The 15481-nt window shown below is 41.4% G+C and overlaps 1 non-coding gene across 1 annotated transcript; it reads right to left on the reverse strand.

Annotated features, from left to right (window-relative positions):
• Positions 1-6535: 6535 nt before the first annotated feature.
• On the reverse strand, positions 6536-6643 carry LOC130937467 (small nucleolar RNA R71). Its single transcript, XR_009068686.1, has one exon. It is a non-coding gene; the product is annotated as a small nucleolar RNA R71 (small nucleolar RNA).
• Positions 6644-15481: the final 8838 nt, after the last annotated feature.

A 15481-nucleotide genomic window follows, 5' to 3' on the forward strand; every position in this document is an offset into this window, starting at 1 on the left:
TGAAAAGGTTCACCAATTATGTGTGTGGTATGTATGTATCCGGTGGTAATACTGGAAGACAGAGTGCTTTGGGCCACAGCCAAGACTCAATAAGTAGCTGTGTTCAAGAATCATTATACTTAGCTAGGAGAATCAATAACACTATCTGGATTCTGAGTTCCTAAAGAAGCCAATCATTCTGAGTTTCAAAGGATAGAGTGAGATGCCAAAACTGTTCAGAGGCAAAAAGCTAAAAGCCCCGCTCATAATTATACTGATCTTCATAGATGTTTTTGGAATTCATTGCATATTATCTTTTTATCTTATTCGATTTTCAGTTGCTTGAGGACAAGCAACAATTTAAGTTGTGTGTGATGAGCGGATAATTTGTACGCTTTTTGGCATTGTTTTAGTATGTTTTTAGTATATTTGGTTTAGTTTTTAGTATATTTTTTATTAGTTTTTAGTTAAAATTCACTTTTCTGGACTTACTATGAGTTTGGTGTTTTCTGTGATTTCAGGTATTTTCTGGCTGAAATTGAGGGACCTGAGCAAAAATCTGATTCAGAGACTGAAAAGGACTGCAGATGCTGTTGGATTCTGACCTCCTGCACTCGAAGTGGATTTCTGGAGCTACAGAAGCCCAATTGGCGCGCTCTTAACGGCGTTGGAAAGTAGACATCCTGGGCTTTCCAGCAATATATGATAGATCATACTTTGCCCAAGATTTGATGGCCCAAACCGGCGTTCAAAGTCACCTTCAGAATTTCCAGCGTTAAACGCCGGAACTGGCACCAAAATGGGAGTTAAACGCCCAAACTGGCACAAAAGCTGGCGTTTAACTCCAAGAAGAGTCTCTACACGAAAATGCTTCATTGCTCAGCCCAAGCACACACCAAGTGGGCCCGGAAGTGGATTTTTATGTCATTTACTCATCTCTGTAAAACCTTAGGCTACTAGTTCTATAAGTAGGACCTTTACTATTGTATTTACATCTTTTGATCATGTTTTTATGATTGAACCCTCTTTGGGAGGCTGGCCTCACGGCCATGCCTAGACCTTGTTCTTATGTATTTTCAACGGTGGAGTTTCTACACACCATAGATTAAGGTGTGGAGCTCTGCTGTACCTCCAGTATTAATGCAATTACTATTGTTCTTCTATTCAATTCCGCTTGTTCTTGTTCCAAGATCACTTGTTCTTCAACTTGATGAATGTGATGATCCGTGACACTCATCATCATTCTCCATGAACGTGTGACTGACAACCACCTCCGTTCTACCTTAGATTGGGTGAATATATCTTGGATTCCTGATACACGATGCATGGTTGATCGCCTGACAATCGAGTGCTCGCCTGACAACCGAGCCAGCCATTCCGTGAGATCAGAGTCTTCGTGTATAGGCAAGAACTGAGGCGGCATTCAAGAGAATCCGGAAGGTCTAACTTGTCTGTGGTATTCTGAGTAGGATTCAATGATTGAATGACTGTGACGTGCTTCAAACTCCTGAGGGCGGGGCGTTAGTGACAGACGCAAAAGAATCACTGGATTCTATTCCGGCCTGATCGAGAACCGACAGATGGATAGCCGTGCCGTGACAGGGTGCGTTGAACATTTCCACTGAGAGGATGGGAGGTAACCATTGACAACGGTGAAACCCTTGCATAAGCTTGCCATGGAAAGGAGTAAGAAGGATTGGATGAAGACAGTAGGAAAGCAGAGAAATGGAAGGGACACAGCATCTTCATGCGCTTATCTGAAATTCCCACCAATGAATTACATAAGTATCTCTATCTTTATCTTTATGTTTTATTCGTATATCACCATATCCATTTGAGTTTGCCTGACTAAGATTTACAAGATGACCATAGCTTGCTTCATACCAACAATCTCCGTGGGATCGACCCTTACTCGCGTAAGGTTTATTACTTGGACGACCCAGTGCACTTGCTGGTTAGTTGTGCGAAGTTGTGTTTATGCCATGGTATTGAACACCAAGTTTTTTGGGTTCATTACCGGGGATTATGAGAGTTGTGAAAAGTATTGTTCACAATTTCGCGCACCAACTGCGAACTTGGTTGAAGAGATGGCAAAGAAACACAAGGAAAGTTATACCCGCACTTACGCCGAGGTGTTGGAGTTGAGAGAGAGGCTTGAATCTGCGCTTGCAAATTACGCCGATCTCCAGGGTCATCTGGTAGATTCTGTAACGGCAGCTTATGAAAATTTAAAGGCACAGGTCCGAGTTCTAGCTCCCGAACTCGACCTGACTCTCTTTAGCCTAGATAATATGGTAGAAGATGGTAAAATAGTTCTTGCTTCGGATGACGAGGATGACGAGCCTCTTCCCTCTGCATTGTCAGCCAAAGCTTCTGCAGCTACCACTTCCTTAACTCCTCCTACCGAGGTCGACCATCCCCAACCTGATCCTAATTGTCGCATTCTAAATCGGGAAGATGGGACCGTGGATGCCACCCCTATGAGGATCATTCCTCCGCCTTGAACCACAGATGTTGTTACTGGGAAAACTTTGGATCCTTAATGATTTTGTTTGGTTTTATCTGTACAGACTGATTTGTGGGCTTTAGACTTTGTTTTTTGTGATGGTATAACTTTTTTTTTTACTTTTTTAGTTGCTTTTTGATGAGCGGATAATTTATACACTTTTTGGCATTGTTTTTAGTATGTTTTTAGTATCTTTTAGTTAGTTTTTAGTATATTTTTATTAGTTTTTAGTTAAAAATCACTTTTCTGGACTTTACTACGAGTTTGTGTGTTTTTCTGTGATTTCAGGTATTTTCTGGCTGAAATTGAGGGACCTGAGCAAAAATCTGATTCAGAGACTGAAAAGGACTGCAAATGCTGTTGGATTCTGACCTCCCTGCACTCGAAGTGGATTTTCTGGAGCTACAGAAGCCCAATTGGCGCGCTCTCAACGGCGTTGAAAAGTAGACATCCTGGGCTTTCCAGCAATATATGATAGTCCATACTTTGCCCAAGATTTGATGGCCCAAACCGGCGTTCAAAGTCACCCTCAGGAATCCCAGCGTTAAACGCTGGAACTGGCACCCAAATGGGAGTTAAACGCCCAAACTGGCATAAAAGCTGGCGTTTAACTCCAAGAAGAGTCTCTACACGAAATTGCTTCATTGCTCAGCCCAAGCACACACCAAGTGGGCCCGGAAGTGGATTTTTATGTCATTTACTCATCTCTGTACACCCTAGGCTACTAGTTTTCTATAAGTAGGACCTTTTACTATTGTATTTTCATCCTTGGATTGTTTTTGATCCTTTGATCATCTTTGGACATCTAGTTCTTAGATCATTGGGAGGCTGGCCTCACGGCCATGCCTAGACCTTATGCTTATGTATTTTCAACGGTGGAGTTTCTACACACCATAGATTAAGGTGTGGAGCTCTACTGTACCTCGAGTATTAATGCAATTACTATTGTTCTTCCATTCAATTCCGCTTGTTCTTGTTCTAAGATATCACTTGTTCTTCAACTTGATGAATGTGATGATCCGTGACACTCATCATCATTCTCACTCATGAACAAGGTGACTGACAACCACTCTTGTTCTACAAGCAACCAAGGCTCTAGTGAATGTCTCTTGGATTCCTGATTGCACGATGCTTGGTTGATCGCCTGACAACCGAGTGCTCGCCTGACAAACGAGCCAACCATTCCGTGAGATCAGAGTCTTCGTGGTATAGGCGAGAACTGATGGCAGCATTCAAGAGAATCCGGAAGGTATAACCTTGTCTGTGGTATTCTGAGTAGGATTCAATGATTGAATGACTGTGACGCGCTTCAAACTCCTAGCAGGCGGGGCGTTAGTGACAGACGCAAAAGAATCAATGGATTCTATTCCGGCCTGACCGAGAACCGACAGCTGAATTCCGCGTGCTGTGACAGAGCATATGCAATCGTTTTCACTGAGAGGATGGGAGGTAGCCATTGACAATGGTGAAACCCTACACAAGCTTGCCATGGAAAGGAAGAAGAAGGATTGGATGAAGACAGTAGGAAAGCAGAGAGACGGAAGGGAAGGCATCTTCATGCACTTATCTGAAGTTCCTACCAATGAATTACATAAGTATCTCTATCTTTATCTTTTATGTTATTTTCGTTCATCACCATATCCATTTGAGTCTGCCTGACTAAGATTTACAAGATGACCATAGCTTGCTTCATACTAACAATCTCCGTGGGATCGACCCTTACTCACGTAAGGTATTACTTGGACGACCCAGTGCACTTGCTGGTTAGTTGTGCGAAGTTGTGTAATGCCATGGAATTGAGCTACCAAGTTTTTGGAGTTCATGACCGGGGATTATGAGAGTTGTGAAAAGTATTGTTCACAATTTCGCGCACCAAGTTTTTGGCGCCGTTGCCGGGGATTGTTCAGTTTGGACAACTGACGGTTCATCTTGTTGCTTAGATTAGGTATTTTTTTTCGAAATTCTTGAAGATGGATTCTAGAGTTTCATGATGAATTGTTGAAGTCTGGCTGGCTGAGAAGCCATGTCTAATCTCATTGGACCGAGGTTTCAACTTATCATCACAAGAGCTTGTTGATTTTTATCAATCTTACTTTTGGAGCAGTGATCTGCTAAGGCTTGGCTGGCCTTTGGCCATGTCTAGTGTTTTGGACCGAAGCTTTCTTTGAAAGCTTGGCTGGCTGTGAAGCCATGTCTAATTCCTGGACCGGAGTCTTAGACTAACATTGCAATGATTCCTGGAATTCTCATTAAGAATTTTGATATCTTTTTCCACTTAATTTTCGAAAAACACAAAACAAAAAAAAATCAAAAAAATCATAAAATCCAAAAATTTCTTGTTTGAGTCTAGTGTCTCATCTTAAGTTTGGTGTCAATTGCATGCATTGTTATGTGTCTTAATGATCTTCAAGATGTTCTTGATGATTTACTTGCTCTAATCTTTGAATTCTATTGACTTGAAGTATTTTGTGTGTCTCATATGCATTCTCATATTGTTAGTGTCAGTGGTATACAAACTGCTAAGTTTGGTGTCTTGCATGCATTGTTATTTGATTTTAGTTGCATTTTGATTATTAAAAATCCAAAAATATTTTTAATTTGTGTCTTTTCAAGTCAATAATACAGAGAATTGAAGATTCAGAACATACAGCAGAGGAACTGCACAGAAAAAGCTGGGCGTTCAAAATGCCCAGTGAAGAAGGACAGACTGGCGTTTAAACGCCAGCCAGGGTACCTGGTTGGGCGTTTAACGCCCAAAAGGGTAGAGTTTTGGGCGTTAAATGCCAGAATGTGCACCATTCTGGGCGTTTAACGCCAGGATGGCACAAGGAGGAGAATTTTGTTTTCAAATCAAATTTTTTTCAAGTTTTCAAAGTTTTTCAAAATCAAATCTTTTTCAAATCATATCTTTTCAATCAAATGTTTTCAAAATTAATTTCTTTCTTTTTCAAAGATACTTACTATCAATTAATGATTTGATTCAACATTTCAAGTATGTTGCCTTTTCTGTTGAGAAAGGTTTAATGTTTGAATCATATCTTTTCTTGATAGCCAAGTTACTAATTTTTTTTTAAAAAAAATCAAATCTTTTTAAAATTGTTTTCAAATCATATCTTTTCAATCACATATTTTTAAAATCAATCATATCTTCTTAACCTAATCTTTTTCAAAATAGTTTTCAATCAAATCTTTTTGATTTCTAATTTCAAAATCTTTTTCAAAAATCATCTTATTTCTTTCCCACTCTCATTTTCGAAAATTAAGTAATGTTTTTCAAAAATATTTTCAAAATCTTTCACTTAATTTTCGAAAATTACTTCCCTTCTCCTCACATCCTTCTATTTATGGACTAACACTATTCCTTAATGCAAAATTCGAACTCCATCTCCTTTGATAAGTTCGAATTTTCTACTTCTGTCTTCTACTCTTCTTTTCCTCTGACACTTCAAGGGATCTCTATACTGTGACATAGAGGATTCTACATTTTCTTGTACCCTTCTCTTTCTTATAAGCAGGAGCAAAGACAAAAGCATTCTTGTTGAGCCTGATCCTGAACCTGAAAGGACCTTGAAGAGAAAGCTAAGAGAAGCCAAAGCACAACTCTCTTTAGAGGACCTGACCGAATTCTTCAAAGAAGAAGAACACATGGCAGCCGAAAACAACAACAATGCAAACAATGCAAGGAAGGTGCTGGGTGACTTTACTGCACCTACTCCCGACTTCTATGGGAGAAGCATCTCTATCCCTGCCATTGGAGCAAACAACTTTGAGCTTAAGCCTCAATTAGTTTCTCTAATACAACAGAATTGCAAGTTCTATGGACTTCCATTGGAAGATCCTCATCAGTTCTTAGCTGAATTCTTGCAAATCTGTGACACAGTCAAGACTAATGGGGTTGACCCTGAGGTCTACAGACTGATGCTATTCCCTTTTGCTGTAAGAGACAGAGCTAAAATATGGTTGGACTCTCAACCTAAAGAAAGCCTGGACTCTTGGGAAAAGCTAGTCAATGCCTTCTTGTCAAAGTTCTTTCCACCTCAAAAATTGAGCAAGCTTAGAGTGGAAGTCCAAACCTTCAGACAGAAGGATGGAGAATCCCTCTATGAAGCTTGGGAAAGATACAAACAATTAATCAGAAAGTGCCCTTCTGACATGCTTTCTGAATGGAGCATCATAGGTATTTTCTATGATGGTCTCTCTGAACTATCCAAGATATCTTTGGATAGCTCTGCTGAAGGATCTCTTCATCTGAAGAAGACGCCTGCAGAAGCTCAAGAGCTGATTGAAATGGTTGCAAATAACCAATTCATGTACACTTCTGAAAGAAATCCTGTGAACAATGGGACTAGTCAGAAGAAAGGAGTTCTTGAGATTGATACTCTGAATGCCATATTGGCTCAGAACAAAATATTGACTCAACAAGTCAATTTGATCTCTCAAAGTCTGTCTGGAATGCAAAATGCACCAAGCAGTACTAAGGAAGCTTCATCTGAGGAAGAAGCCTATGATCCTGAGAACCCTTCAATAGAAGAGGTGAATTACCTAGGAGAACCCTATGGAAACACCTACAATTCTTCATGGAGAAATCACCCAAATTTCTCATGGAAGAATCAAGAAAGACCTCAACAAGGTTTCAATAACAATAATGGTGGAAGAAACAGGTTTAGCAATGGCAAGCCTTTTCCATCATCTTCTCAGCAACAGACAGAGAGTTCTAAGCAGAATCCCTCTGACTTAGCAACCATGGTCTCTGATCTAATCAAAACCACTCAAAGTTTCATGACTGAAACAAGGTCCTCCATTAGAAATTTGGAAGGACAAGTGGGTCAGCTGAGCAAGAAAATTACTGAACTCCCTCCTAGTACTCTCCCAAGCAATATTGAAGAAAATCCAAAAGGAGAGTGCAAAGCCATCAACATGGCCGAATTCTGGGAGGAAGAAGAGGCAGTGAACGCCACTGAGGAAGACCTCACTGGACGTCCACTGGCCTCCAATGAGTTCCCAAATGAGGAACCATGGGAATCTGAGGCTCAAAATGAGACCATAGAGATTCCATTGGAATTACTTCTGCCATTCATGAGCTCTGATGAGTATTCTTCCTCTGAAGAGGATGAGTATGTCACTAAAGAGCAAGCTGCTAAATACCTTGGAGCAATCATGAAGCTAAATGACAAGTTATTTGGAAATGAGACTTGGGAGGATGAACCCCCTTTGCTCACCAAAGAACTGGATGACTTGTCTAGGCAGAAACTGCCTCAAAAGAGGCAGGATCCTGGGAAGTTTTCAATACCTTGTGCCATAGGCACCATGACCTTCAAGAAGGCCTTGTGTGACTTAGGGTCAAGTGTAAACCTCAGGCACCTCTCTGTAATGGAGAAGCTAGGGATCTTTGAGGTGCAAGCTGCAAAAATCTCACTAGAGATGGCAGACAACTCAAGAAAACAAGCTCATGGACTTGTAGAGGATGTTCTGGTAAAAGTTGAAGACCATTACATCCCTACTGATTTCATAGTCCTAGAGACTGGGAAGTGCATGGATGAATCCATCATCCTTGGCAGACCCTTCCTAGCCACAGCAAAGGCTGTGATTGATGTTGATAGAGGAGAGTTAATCATTCAAGTGAATGAAGAATCCCTTGTGTTTAAGGCTCAAGGATATCCCTCTATCACCATGGAGAAGAAGCATGAAGAGCTTCTCTCAAAACAGAGCCAAACAGAGCCCCCACAGTCAAACTCTAAAGTTTGGTGTTGGGAGGCCACAACCAAACTCTAAGTTTGGTGTTGAACCCCCACATTCAAACTCTAAGTTTGGTGTTGGGAGGTTCCAACATTGCTCTGAGAAAATGTGAGGCTCCATGAGAGCCCTCTGTCAAGCTAATGACATTAAAGAAGCGCTTGTTGGGAGGCAACCCAATGTTTTATAATTAACTATTTCCTTTTGTTATTTTATCTTTTTATAGGTTGATGATCATGAGAAGTCACAAAATCAATGAAAAAAGAAAAAACAGAATGAAAAACAGGAAGAAAAACAGCACACCCTGGAGGACGCACTTTCTGGCGTTTAAACGCCAGTAAGGTTAGCTGTTGGGCGTTTAACGCCCAGTCTGGCACCATTCTGGGCGTTTAACGCCAGAAAGGGGCACCAGACTGGCGTTAAACGCCAGAAAAGGGCAAGAACCTGGCGTTAAACACCAGGAATGGGCACCAGTCCGGCGTTTAACGCCAGAAATGGCACAAAACGTGATTTTGCATGCCATTTGGTGCAGGGATGACTTTTCCTTGACACCTCAGGATCTGTGGACCCCACAGGATCCCCACCTACCCTACCACTCTCTCTCTCTTCTTCACCAATCACCTCAACACCTCTTCCCCAAAAACCCCTCACCTATCAAATCCCCTCTTTCTCTTCACCACTCACATCCATCCTTCATAAAACCCCACCTACCCCTCCATTCAAATTCAAACCACTTTCCCACCCAAACCCACCCTCAAATGGCCGAACAACCCTCTCCCCCTCTCCTATATAAACCCTCCTTCACTCCTTCATTTTCACACACCTTAAACACCATCTCTCTCCCCTTTGGCCGAATACAAAGCCATTCCCTTTCTCCTCATTTCTTCTTCTTCTACTCTCTTCTTTCTTCTTTTGGTCGAGGACGAGCAAACATTTTAAGTTTGGTGTGGTAAAAGTAGTGCTTTTTGTTTTTCCATAACCATTTATGGCATCCAAGGCCGGAGAAACCTCTAAAAAGAGGAAAGGGAAGGCAAAAGCTTTCACCTCCGAGTCATGGGAGATGGAGAGATTCATCTCAAGGGTGCATCAAGACCACTTCTATGAAGTTGTGGCCTTGAAGAAGGTGATCCCTGAGGTCCCCTTTTCACTCAAAAAGGGTGAATATCCGGAGATCCGACATGAGATCCGAAGAAGAGGTTGGGAAGTTCTTACCAACCCCATTCAACAAGTCGAAGTCTTGATGGTTCAAGAGTTCTATGCCAATGCATGGATCACCAAGAACCATGATCAAAGTGTGAACCCGAATCCAAAGAATTATCTTACTATGGTTCGGGGGAATTACTTGGATTTTAGTCCGGAAAGTGTAAGGTTGGCATTCAATTTGCCCATGATGCAAGGAGATGAACACCCTTACACTAGAAGGGTCAACTTTGATCAAAGGTTGGACCAAGTCCTCACAGTCATATGTGAAGAGGGCGCACAATGGAAGAGAGATTCAAGAGGCAAGCCGGTTCAATTGAGAAGGCATGACCTCAAACCCGTGGCTAGAGGATGGTTGGAGTTCATTCAACGCTCAATCATTCCCACTAGCAACCGGTCCGAAGTTACTCTAGACCGGGCCATCATGATTCATAGCATCATGATTGGAGAAGAAGTGGAAGTTCATGAGGTTATAGCCCAAGAACTCTATAAGGTGGCGGACAAGTCCTCTACCTTAGCAAGGTTAGCCTTTCCTCATCTCATTTGTCACCTCTGTTATTCAGTGGGAGTTGACATAGAGGGAGACATCCCCATTGATGAGGATAAGCCCATCACTAAGAAAAGGATGGAGCACACAAGAGACCCCACTCATCATGAGATCCCTGAGATGCCCCAAGGGATGCACTTTCCTCCACAAAACTATTGGGAGCAACTGAACACCTCCCTAGGAGAATTGAGTTCCAACATGGGACAACTAAGGGTGGAGCATCAAGAACACTCCATCATCCTCCATGAAATTAGAGAAGATCAAAGAATCATGAGGGAGGAGCAACAAAGGCAAGGAAGAGACATTGAGGAGCTCAAGCACTCCATAGGATCCTCAAGAGAAAGAAAGAGCCGCCATCACTAAGGTGGACCCGTTCTTTGATTTCCTTGTTCTTTATTCTTCTGTTTTTCGAATTTTATGCTTATGTTTATCCATGTTTGTGTCTTGTGATCATTAGTGTCTTAGTGTCTATGCCTTAAAGTTATGAATGTCCTATGAATCCATCACCTTTCTTGAATAAAAACGTGCTTAATTGATAAGAAAAAGAATTGCATGAATTTTGAATTTTATAATAGTTTAATTATTTTGATGTGGTGGCATTACTCTTGTTCTCTGAATGTATGCTTGAACAGTGCATATGTCTTTTGAATTTGTGGTTCATGAAGGTTGGCTCTTGAAAGAATGATGAAAAAGGAGACATGTTACTGAGGATCTGAAAAATCATAAAAATGATTCTTGAAGCAAGAAAAAGCAGTGAATACAAAGAAGAAAAAAAGAGAAGCAAGCGAAAAAAAAACAAAAAAGAAAGAGAAAAAGAAAGAAAAAGAAAGAAATAAAGTTGTGATCCAAGGCAAAAAGAGTGTGCTTAAGAACCCTGGACACCTCTAATTGGGGACTCTAGCAAAGCTGAGTCACAATCTGAAAAGGTTCACCCAATTATGTGTCTATGGCATGTATGTATCCGGTGGTAATACTGGAAGACAGAGTGCTTTGGACCACGGCCAAGACTCAATAAGTAGCTGTGTTCAAGAATCATCATACTTCACTAGGAGAATCAATAACACTATCTGGATTCTGAGTTCCTAAAGAAGCCAATCATTCTGAGTTGCAAAGGATAGAGTGAGATGCCAAAACTGTTCAGAGACAAAAAGCTAAAAGCCCCGCTCATCTAATTAATACTGATCTTCATAGATGTTTTTGGAATTCATTGCATATTCTCTTCTTTTTATCTTATTTGATTTTCAGTTGCTTGAGGACAAGCAACAATTTAAGTTTGGTGTTGTGATGAGTGATAATTTATACACTTTTTGGCATTGTTTTTAGTATGTTTTTAGTATCTTTTAGTTAGTTTTTAGTATATTTTTATTAGTTTTTAGTTAAAAATCACTTTTCTGGACTTTACTATGAGTTTGTGTGTTTTTCTATGATTTCAGGTATTTTCTGGCTGAAATTGAGGGACCTGAGCAAAAATCTGATTCAGAGACTGAAAAGGACTGCAGATGCTGTTGGATTCTGACCTCCCTGCACTCGAAGTGGATTTTCTGGTGCTACAGAAGCCCAATTGGCGCGCTCTCAAAGTCGTTGAAAAGTAGACATCCTGGGCTTTCCAGCAATATATGATAGTCCATACTTTGCCCAAGATTTGATGGCCCAAACCGGCGATCAAAGTCATCCTCAGGAATCCCAGCGTTAAACGCTGGAACTGGCACCCAAATGGGAGTTAAACGCCCAAACTGGCATAAAAGCTGGCGTTTAACTCCAAGAAGAGTCTCTACACGAAATTGCTTCATTGCTCAGCCCAAGCACACACCAAGTGGGCCCGGAAGTGGATTTTTATGTCATTTACTCATTTCTGTACACCCTAGGCTACTAGTTTTCTATAAGTAGGACCTTTTACTATTATATTTTCATCTTTGGATTGTTTTTGATCCTTTGATCATCTTTGGACATCTAGTTCTTAGATCATTGGGAGGTTGGCCTCACGGCCATGCCTAGACCTTATGCTTATGTATTTTCAACGGTGGAGTTTCTACACACCATAGATTAAGGTGTGGAGCTCTGCTGTACCTCGAGTATTAATGCAATTACTATTGTTCTTCCATTCAATTCCGCTTGTTCTTGTTCTAAGATATCACTTGTTCTTCAACTTGATGAATGTGATGATCCGTGACACTCATCATCATTCTCACTCATGAACAAGGTGACTGACAACCACTCTTGTTCTACAAGCAACCAAGGCTCTAGTGAATGTCTCTTGGATTCCTGATTGCACGATGCATGGTTGATCGCCTGACAACCGAGTGCTCGCCTGACAAACGAGCCAACCATTCCGTGAGATCAGAGTCTTCGTTGTATAGGCGAGAACTGATGGCAGCATTCAAGAGAATCCGGAAGGTCTAACCTTGTCTGTGGTATTCTGAGTAGGATTCAATGATTGAATGACTGTGACGCGCTTCAAACTCCTAGCAGGCGGGGCGTTAGTGACAGACGCAAAAGAATCAATGGATTCTATTCCGGCCTGACCGAGAACCGACAGCTGAATTCCGCGTGCTGTGACAGAGCATATGCAATCGTTTTCACTGAGAGGATGGGAGGTAGCCATTGACAACGGTGAAACCCTACACAAGCTTGCCATGGAAAGGAAGAAGAAGGATTGGATGAAGACAGTAGGAAAGCAGAGAGACGGAAGGGAAGGCATCTTCATGCGCTTATCTGAAGTTCCTACCAATGAATTACATAAGTATCTCTATCTTTATCTTTTATGTTATTTTCGTTCATCACCATATCCATTTGAGTCTGCCTGACTAAGATTTACAAGATGACCATAGCTTGCTTCATACTAACAATCTCCGTGGGATCGACCCTTACTCACGTAAGGTATTACTTGGACGACCCAGTGCAATTGCTGGTTAGTTGTGCGAAGTTGTGTAATGCCATGGAATTGAGCTACCAAGTTTTTGGAGTTCATGACCGGGGATTATGAGAGTTGTGAAAAGTATTGTTCACAATTTCGCGCACCACTTTTATGCAACTAAATTTTGAAAACAAAAACACTTTAAAACTCTTGAGGCTTGCCTTTTAGGTGGCCTTTTGAGTCTTTTAAATATTTTTATTATGATATGTATATTTTTATATTGTTTGTGTCTTCTGCAACTTTGTAGATCTGTATAGAGTGTTGGTACTCTGGTGCCCGTCCTCTTCTTGATAAGATCTTTGTTCAATTTGCATCTTGTGCTGGGCGAGATGGTTTTTTGAGGCTAACTTTGTCTGATAACTTTTTGTTGTTCTGATAGAACGCATTTTAGTTAGTCTGAATTACTTTGATAGCTTTGTTGCGGCCATGGCTTTTTTGGGCTAAACCATGTCCCTTTCTAGCGCACGCTTTTTGTCAATTTCGAGTTGTAGCTTTCGTGGGTCCGACTTCTCTTGTCGTTTCTTCTTATGTTATTTTTAGTAATCCCTTTTTAATCAAACCTCGTCAGGCTTCTTTCTATGGATTACTTTTTATAACTTTTGTCGCTTTGATTTGGTCCGACTTCTTCTTGTCGGTCCTTCCAAAGTTATTTTTAGTATTTCATTTTTACTCTGACCTCGTCAGGCCTCTTTCTATAGATTACTTTTTATAACTTTTGTCATTGATCGGGCGATGAATTTGGTTTTCATCTTGCCGACCTTGTCGTGATCGGGCGATGAGTTTGATTCTCATCTTGCCGACCTTGTCGTGATCGGGCGATGAGTTTGGTTCTCATCTTGCCGACCTTGTCGTGATCGGACGATGAGTTTGGTTCTCATCTTGTCGAACTGTAGCTTTGTGATCGCAGGATGAATTGGTAGAGAGACTTTGTAGAGAATCTGGAGAGTTTTATTTAAATAGAAAATATGCATATAGGAAAAGAAAAAATATACACATGTCGGTGTTTACCCTTCTAAGTCAGGCAATTTTGCAGATCTTGGCTTGCTGCCTCGTTAAAAAACCTTTTCAGGAAAAAGAGTGTACCTTGACCTAAGATTTTTATTACCTCCTAACTATAATACCTTCTTAGGTTGCAGGCATGCCATGACCTTGGTAGCCCTAGCCCCTCGAGGTCAGACACCTTGTAGTAACATTTTCCCAATACCTCTAACTCGATAGGGTCCTTTCCAGTTAGCTGCTAGCTTTCCTTCTCCTGGTCGACCAGTGCCGATGTCATTTCGGATTAGGATGAGATCATTTTTGGCAAAACTTCGCTGAACTACTTTTCGATTATATCTTGAGACCATTCGACATTTTAACGCTTCCTCCCTAACCCAATCTCTTTCTCAGATTTCTCGGAGTAGGTCGAGCTCTTCCTTTTAAAGTTGGGAGTTAACCTCTTCGTTGTAGAAGATCATTCTGAGGGATCCTTCTTCAATTTCTACTGGGATTATTGCCTCCATCCCGTAAGCCAATCGGAAGGGTGATTCCCTCATTGTGGAGTGTGGAGTTTTCCGATATATCCATAGGACTGTGGGAGCTCTTCAGCCCAGGCTCCCTTTGCGTCCTGTAGTCTCCGTTTTAACCCGGCTAGTGTGACTTTGTTGGTGGCTTCTGCTTGTCCATTAGCTTGTGGGTGTTCTACGGATGTGAATTGGTGCTTTATTTTCAAGTCAGCTGCCAACTTCCTAAAACCTGTGTCCGTGAATTGAGTGCCATTATCTGTGGTGATAGAATAAGGAACCCCAAACCTTGTAACAATTTTTCTGTATAAAAATTTTCAACTTCTTTGAGCAGTGGCGTTAGCTAGGGGCTCTGCCTCAATCCATTTTGTGAAGTAATCTACCCCTACAATGAGGAACTTGACTTGTCCCGATCCTTGGGAAAATGGTCCGAGGAGGTCGAGTCTCCACTTTGCAAATGGCCAAGGTGATGTTACGCTAATGAGCTCCTCTGGTGGGGCGATGTGGAAATTAGCATGCTTTTAGAATGGTGGGCATGTCTTAACAAACTCGATTGCTTCTTTTTGTAGTGTCAACCAAAAGAATCCTGCTCGGAGTACCTTTTTGAAAAGAGCTCGTGCCCCCAGATGGTTGCCGCACATGCCGCTGTGTACTTCTTCTAGGACTTCCCTTGTATTAGAAGTCGGTACATATTTTAGGAGGGGTGTTGAGATTCCTCTCCTATATAAGATGTCGCCTATTATGGTGTAGTATTGTGCCTCTCGTATTAGTCTCTTTGCCTCCTTCTTATCCGTAGAGAGTGTCTCTGACTTGAGGTAATTTATTATGGGGGTCATCCATCCTTGATCCCGACCTAATATAGCTAGGATCTTTTCTTCCTCTGAAATTGATGGGCTCTGCAGTATTTCCTGATTGAGGCTTTTATTGTTTTCCCTTGGTTTGGTGTTGGCTACTTTTGTGAGTGCATCAGCTCGAGCATTCTGTTCTCGGGGTATATGGTAGACCTCGCATTCCTCAAGTTGTCTGAGCTATTCTTTGGTTTTGTCCAGGTATTTTTTCATGATAGGGTCCTTAGCTTGATAGCTCCCTGCTATTTGTGA

This window comes from Arachis stenosperma, chromosome 6 (genome assembly GCF_014773155.1).
Source record: "Arachis stenosperma cultivar V10309 chromosome 6, arast.V10309.gnm1.PFL2, whole genome shotgun sequence".
In the NCBI taxonomy this organism is placed as follows: Eukaryota; Viridiplantae; Streptophyta; class Magnoliopsida; order Fabales; family Fabaceae; genus Arachis; species Arachis stenosperma.